Here is an 8,292-nt window from a genome sequence, read left to right as displayed (position 1 = left end):
ACAGTACCTCAAAGGGTGGCCACTGGGGAGAGGTGCTGGTTCTGGGTGATCCCTCCTCCTGCAGCCTCCTGCAACCTTGCAAATTCAGTGAAGGTAAAGAATTAGCACGAGAGACATCTGGGTCCCCTCACTCGTCTCTGGGCCAGGTGGGCAGCTTCCTGCAGAGTGACATCCAAGAATGGGCTGGGGGTTCTCCAGTGGGGGCTGGATACTCCGTGCCTTGTTGTACTGTGAGCTCTGTGGACACTCAGGACAGTATCATGGTGGTGTTCAATAAATGCTTATTGAATGGATAATTGAAGCGTGATGACCTCCTGTTTCCATAGTTCTTTGTTGGTGGCTACTGACGAGGGAAAGGCACTGGGGAGAGGGAGGATGGGGAGGAGGGAGAGACGAACACAAATTCTCACCACCAGTGACACTTCTGGATGGTGAAGCATCCAGGTGTCAGCCTTGCAAAAGGCAGACACTGGCCGGGGTGTCCCCTGGGCTCCCTCTGCATCCAGAAGTGAACCTTCTCAGTGAAGGTCAAGGACAAATGCAGCCTTTTCACGGCCTTTGCCCGCGGACAGCATTCTTGGGGCTGAGCGGAGGAGAGACTGTGGGGCAGGAGGAGGGAGGGAGGTCCTGAGGAGATTACACCGGCTGTGGCATTTTATCAGGGATGCTGCTCACAAAAGAAGAGGTGATGAGGAAGCGTTAAAAGTCAATAAGGTGCTGCTGACGTGCTCTGGGCCAACCTCTTGCTGCCGGTCATGGTCACACAGAGTGGACAGTGGCCCCCTTCAGCCCTCTCCCCAGGGCCAACCTCCCCACCTCTCAGTTCTCAACCCAGTGCCCTCCCGGGGCCAGGACACAAAGCTCTGCAGGCCCGTAGGGTGCAGGGACCCTCTCCACCCTGCTGCCCTGATACTGGGAAGAAGAAGAGGCAACTGCTGTGTCTCCATGGCAACCTGGAGGGTCTGTCTCTCCTTGTGTGGGACTGTGGGCCACCCTGAGCTGGGTGACCTTGGGCAAGTTATCGAGTTATTTAAATTCTATTTAAGTGTCCTCATCTATTAAATGGGGCTTGACAATACAATATAGTTTCTGTGAAGATTAAAATGAGGTTAATTTATATAAAGTCCATAGCACATAATTAATTCATTCATTCAACAAATATTTAATGACTAGCTGTTATGTATCACTCTCTATTCTAAGTGCTGGGGATACAGCAGTGAACAATCCCTGCTCTCATAGAGCTTATATTCTAAAAGGGGGAGTGAGATAATAAGTAATCACAAAAATAAGTAAATATATAAAACATCAGATTGTGAGAAGTGCTTTGGAGAAAAGTAAATCCGGGTAAGGGCCACAGAGGATGGCTGGGGAGGAGGGTGTAATTTTATACAGGTTGATCAGGGAAGGTGTTATGGACTAAATGTTAGTGTCTCCCCAAAATTCATATGGTGAAGCCCTAATCTTCAATGTGATGGTGTTTGGAGATGGGGTCTTTGGTAGGCAATTTGGTCATGAAGGCAGGGACCTGATGGGATTAGTGCTTTTATAAGATGAGATGCCAGAGAGCTTGCTTTCTCCCTCTCTTTCATGTGTGGACACAGCAAGAAGGTAGGCTTTGTAAGTCAGGGAGAGAGCTCTCACCAGAAGCCGGCCTTGCTGGCGCTCTGATCTTGGACTCCAGCCTCCAGAATGCTGAGAAAATACATTTCTGGGGCTTCAGCCACCCCATCTGTCTGACATTTTGTTATGGCAGCCTGAGTAGACTAACACAGAAGGCCTCTCTGACAAGAAGACATTTGAGCAGAGACTTGAAGAAGTAAGAGAGCAGGTCATGCAGATGTTTGGGCAGAATATTCTAGGAAAACAAAAGGGTAAGAGCAAAGGCCTTGAGGTGCCAACATGTTTAGTGGATTCAAAGACTATCAAGGTGGCCAGATTGCCTGGTGAGGAGTGAGAGGAAGAGAAATAAGAGAGGAGGGAGCAAGAGATCTTAATAAATAAGAGGTTATCATGAACCCCTTTAAATAATCAATATTTTTCACCTGTTCTTTTCCTGAGCTTTGCATTTGGAACAATGGAACAGATTTGTGGGGAGAGGGATGGACTGGGGGTGGGGAGTAGGAATAGGGTTTGACATAGCCCTGCCTTTCCTTCCGTCTCCATCCTTCTCTAAGTCCACCTGCGCCTCTCAGTTACCTGTGAGTCTATTTACTGACTCAAGAGCAGTGGCCAACAGAAGGCCATGTGTGAAAGACTGCTTTACTTGTTGACAAATATCTATGCTCGCCTGCGTTTGCCTCGCTTCTCTGTAGGTGACAACCCAACCATTGGCTTCGGGCTTGGCCATGGGACTTACCTCTGGCAAGTGGAGCATGGGCAGATGCATCAGAGCTGAAGATTTAAGTGTGCTGGGGTGGTTTGGCTCTGTCCCCTTTGGAGCCTCTTCTCTTCAGTGAGTGGGTGCCCCTTCATCGTGGGTCACTGAATGAGAAGACAAGCGGGAAACCAGTGGAGTCCCGCCAGAGCCACAGCCAATCCACAGCCCTCAAGAAAGAATTGTCTGTGCTTGTAAACCACTGAGATTTGGGTTTTGGGGTTGTCGTTGCAGCAAAAATCTGACCAATAGAATCAGAATCTGTGCTAGGCACTTTCAAATGTTACTTCATTTAATCCTCACACTAGCACTTGCCTGGACGGTGGGCTTTCTCATCCTAATTTTGTAGATGAGGAAGCAGAGGCCCAGCAAAGTCAAGCAACTTACCATGATTGTACAACCCACAAGAGGCAACGTTCACACATAGGTCTCACTGACTTCCCATTCCATGTGCCACTTCTGCTCTTTCACACACGATCCAGTGGAAGACTAATAGACAAAGATGTCCCCATGACAACCCCCAATCCCCTCTGAGTAAGGTTGGACCTCTTTCCCCTGCAAGCCCAATGGACCCCTTTCCTCTCTTTGGGCCCTCCCTCCCCTAAACCCCACCCCTTCCACCTCCACTGCTGAAAGTGTTCTTTGCCTCTCACTTTCTTCCAAATGGCTATTCAAAACTACCTTTTTGGGTGCAATCTTTACCAAATGACAAAAGAGAAAGTTTGGTCTCTCTTGCACTTATTACTTCCAAAAATATGTGAAAAATCTCTTGGCAGTTTCCTCCCCATTCTTGATTCCCAAATGCACTAATTTTTCTCTTTATACCATAAGTGTGTAAATGACCACATTTAGTGAGCACCTACTAGGTACCAGCCACTGTACCGGGACTGGGGAGTGAGAAGTGAGTGAGATACTTTGTTGGAAGATACTTTGTTTAAACCCTAGCGGGAGCCAGCATGTAAACAGATTGTGTTATTAAAAGTGCTGTAAAATAAGTCAGAACAGGCTTATGGTTGCACAGAGGAGGGCTCAGTGCTCAGCTGGAGAGCGACGAATAAGAAGGTTCTCTGGGGAAGATGGTACATGAGGTGAGTCTTGAAGGACAAGTGGGAGCCAGCCAGATGAAGAGGCAGGGAAGGGGACAGCATGAGCAAAGGCCGCCAGGGATTCTTGGAGAACCTCTAGAAGTTGGGTTTAGCTGAGGTATAAATTGCAAGTGAGGTCTGCCTTGGTGGGGGGAAGGTCTGGAGGGACAGAGCAGATGTGACACCTGAGAGCCTGGTACCTATAACTCAATTGGTTAAAATGCCCAACGAAGGGAAGAGAGTCAGCCCGCACCCTGGTGTGTGGCATTGCTTGAGTCAGAACAGCACTGCTGTGCAGGCCTTAAGGACAGTTTTCGTTTTCTTGAGCAGAATTTTTATTTATTAAAAAATTTTTGTTTTATATTTGGAGGATAGCTGATTTACAATGTCGTGTTAGTTTCAGGTATACAGCAAAGTGATTCAATTTTACATACACACGTATCTATTCTTTTTCAGATTCTTTTCCCATATAGGTTATTACAGAGTATTGAGTAGAGTTCCCTGTGCTATACAGCAGGTCCTTGTTTATCTCTCTCTTTTTTTTTTTAATGTCTGAAACATTTATATTAACATATTTCCATACATATTTCCATACAAATACAAATATAAGATTTTTAGAAATTTCATGTAATGTCTGAATATCTCTTTTTTATATAGTAGTGTGTATATGGTAATCCCAACCTCCTAACTTATCCCTTCCCAACCTTTCCTGTCTGGTAACCATAAATTTGTTTTCTAAGTCTGTGAGTCTGTTTCAGTTTTGTAAATAAGTCCATTTGGGTCATTCGTTTAGATTCCACATGTAAGTGATATCATATGGTATTTGTCTTGCTCTGTCTGACTTACTTCACCTGTATGATCATCTCTAGGTTCGGTTTGTTTTCGAAGCTTCCAGTCCCCTCGCACCCTTTCCCCCGTTGCATCCTGTGTGTTCCTCCCCTGACCCCACAACTTATCAAAACCTTTTCTGATAGCCTTCCTTCACCCTAGAGAGCAAGGGTGAAGCACCCCTGTTTCCAGGCATGTCTGCATTCTCACAAGGGGTCAACGGCACCCACAGCAACAAACATCTGCCGACACTTCACGCGCCAGGCTCCGTACTAAGCGTCACATGGGCACACGTTACATCATTTGATCCTTACGACTACCCTGCAAGGAAGGCACTATAATTATCCCTGCTTTAGAAATGATAAGCCTTAGGGAAGACCCTAGGAAGAAAGCAGCCAACAGGTGGGAGAATTGTGGGGGGAGACTCAGGGGATGAGCAGGATTCAGGGGGTGGGGAGCTACTTCCAGCTCCCACATCCCATCACACAGACTGACTATTGACATGTATTCCTGAGCTTATCCGTCCTTTTTTTTTTTTTTTTAAGTATTTATTTATTTATTTGGTTGCATTGGGTCTTAGTTGCGGCACGCGGGATCTTTGTTGTGGCGTGTGGGATCTTTCGTTGCAGAGCCCCAGCTCCTACCTTGACTTATTCAGGTTCCTCCTTCTGGTTTTCTGGGTTCACTCTTCCTTACTTTCCCCGGGGATTCCAACTTGATTACCCTGGTCCCTTGGTTCCAGTGCTCGCTGGATCTGGCTCTACTCATGCAAAGACAGCTTCTTACCCTCAGAGGCAGGCAGACTGGATGCTGATACAGCTGGGTGCTCAATAAAGCATACTGATGAAGGAAATATGGTAGCTGACATTACTGAGAACGCCTCTGACCAAGTCTCATGGGTTATGTCAATTAATCAACAAAATCCCCATGTTGCTAAATCCCACGGTTAGTTCTCAGTCCTCGTCTTACTTAAAGTGACCTATAGGCTACACTGACTTTCTGTACTTGCTCTCCAAGACACCACACTCCCTGCAGTGGTGCTCTAGTTCTCTCAGTGTAAAAGCCAAAGTGCTCACGGTGGCCTATGACACCATCTGGTCCCGTTACCTTTCCCGCCTTATCTTCTACCTTTCTCCTCCTCCTTATTCAGCTCCAATCACACTGCCTTACTAATGAAGGGAATCAGAGTATGCCACCCAAAAAATATGCTACTATGGTGTATGGATTATTCTGAGCAGAAGACAATTGAGAAACAGCAGATGTAGGCTGAGCTCTCTGTCCTCTCCCTGTTTACCTGAAAGCAGGGTATACATTTTCCCTTGGGAAGGCATCCCCTGATCCTCCCCCCATATCAGGAAAAGGAGACAACTCTTACTGGAGATGGCACCGACTTGAATCTGCATAAATAAACGTTACCGAAAGAACTCTTATCTTCCATTAGCTTCTCTCGATGTGTTTACCGTCCCACAATTTACTTCCCCGAGAAGCTCTAAAGTTTTCCTTTGTCTTGTCACTTCTCCACAAATTTATTGCTTTTTAAAAAAATGGTATATAAGATCTCAGTCCTAACTACTTCTTTGGGTTTTCACTTCTTTTTCTGTGAGACCCCTGTGTACCTGTAAGCAAAATTAAAATGTTAACATCAAATAAAATTTGTTTGCCTTTCTTCCTGTTAATTTGTTTTTTGTCAGTTTAATTTGCAGGTCACCAGGTATAGAACATAAGAGGAGAGAGGAAAGTTTTTTCCTCCTTTACACTCACTATTCCTCAAACATGCTAGGTGCACACCCCCACCTTAGGGCTCTCGTACCAGCTCATCTCTCAGCTATCATATTCTTTCCCCAGATATAGGCTTGACCCACTCCCTTTACCCTCAATTCTTTGCTCAAATGTCACCTTGTCAAAGAGGCCTACCTTAACCACCATGTTAAAGACTGTGACCCACCCCAGCACTCTCAATCTGGCTTTCCCTGCTCTACTTCCCCCCTTAGCACTTGTCGCCTACTAACATAGTGAAATAGTTTCCTTGTTTATGACTTTTTGCCCCTACCTCCCATTAGAATGTAAGTTTCAGCCAAGAATGCCGTACCTAGAAAGATAGCTAATAGTTATGTAGTACTGTGTTCCAGGCCCTCTTCCAAGCCCTTTACATATGTTAAGTAATTTAATCTTATATCACCTCTATGAGGTAGGTACTGTTATCTCTATTTTATGGATGAGAAAACCGAGGTATGGAGAGGTTAAATGACTTACCTAAGGTCACATAACTAGTAAGTGGTGAATCATGGACCCAGATATTATGACTCCAGAGTTCATGCTTTTAACCCCAAAGTATACTGCCTTTTGTTGCATAGCACATAGTAGGTGCTCAATAAAGGTAAATAGCGTTATTGTTACCTTACAGATGAGGGCACTGAGGGACAAAGCTCATGATTTAATAAGTAACTTGTTCACACAGGGAGTGGCTGAGCTGGGCTCTGAACCCAAAGTGCTGCTTCTATTTCCAGCTCTTAACATCATGGATGGGGGATGAATATAAACTGCTGATAAACATCACTTTTCATAGTTTCTCACTGCATGAGAAACTATGCAAAATTTTTCCTTAACGCACATATCCAGGAATTCTCATTAAATACCACAAAGGAGGTAGGAAAGGGCATCAATCTCCAACATACTAATACGCAAACTAATCTCATATAGGTCAATTAAACATAACTCAGGAGCAGAGCTTCTGTTTCCCAGAAGGATTCCAATGTCCCAGTAATCTACAGAAATGCAGAGGAAATGAAGAATTACTTCCACTAACCTTACTCTTTTGTCTAAAGAAAAATGCTGAAGTTGAGACCTGCATCATCTGATGACACTAGATTTGGGTGGAGACTGGCCATGCATGGTCATTGCTGCTCCTGGTCCTGGTCTGATTAGTGGCGCAAAGTCATTTTTGTCAGTTTTCCACGTGTGTGTTGGTTGTGTGTATTCCAAGTAGTCCTGGTGCTTGCCCAGCCAGCTCTCCATCTCATGGAGACATTCCCGCTCTGAGAAAGTCATTTATTTACATGTCTGCATTCCTGACTTCGCCCGCCATCAAATCAGTTAAGAAGCACTGAAGGCAGATGCCAGGGATATCAGGAAATGGGACCCTGGAAGAGTTTGTGTTGTTTCTGAATGCTGACAACACAGGGAGCTTAGAGAGAGAGAGGGAAGAAGGTAAAACCTCTCCTGGCTAGAGCAGCATCTGACTGCTAGGTCTTATGCAGATCTGTCCTGTTAAAGGAAGAGTCTTAAAAACCCTTCGAAGTTTCTTCTTCTTTATCCCCAGCTCAGTCTGTGTCTTCAACTCTCCCGGGCAATGAGTCATCTCCCCGGGGCTCCATGATAGCCCTCCTCACCTTGGATTGCCACCATCGGTTCCCTGTGTCTCCCCAACTAAACTGTGAGATCCTTGGTGGGTCTTATTCATCTTTGTATCCACAGAGCTCAGTGCACAGTCACACAATATTGGGCATGAAAGGATAACAGAAATAAAACCCCACATGGTCTCAGTCAAAGGGAAATGTTGAGCACACGGCATTTATTATTACTTTTTTAATTAATTTTTTTGGAGTATAGTTGATTTACAATGTCGTGTTACTTTCTGGTATACAGCAAAGTGAATCAGTTATACATATACATATATCCACTCTTTTTTAGATTCTTTTCCCATATAGGCCATTACAGAGTATTGAGTAGAGTTCCCTGTGCTATACAGTAGGTCCTTATTAGTTATCTATTTTATATATAGTGGTGTGTATATGTCAATCCCAATCTCCCAATTTATCCCTCCCCCACTTTCCCCCTTGGTAATCACATGGCATTTATGTTCAAGTTATGGGACCCATTTTCAGCTCTGACCAACCTGTCAGTTACCCTTTTTGCAAAAGGTTTACAAGCCCTCTCTCCACTGCCACATGACAGATAGGACAACACAGAACATGGGGGGCGAAAAGAAGGCAGGCAGCTGAGGGA

Source organism: Balaenoptera musculus, chromosome 1 (assembly GCF_009873245.2).
Source record: "Balaenoptera musculus isolate JJ_BM4_2016_0621 chromosome 1, mBalMus1.pri.v3, whole genome shotgun sequence".
NCBI lineage: Eukaryota > Metazoa > Chordata > Mammalia > Artiodactyla > Balaenopteridae > Balaenoptera > Balaenoptera musculus.
The sequence above is the reverse complement of the archived record's forward strand: the minus strand, read 5'-3'. Positions refer to the sequence as shown.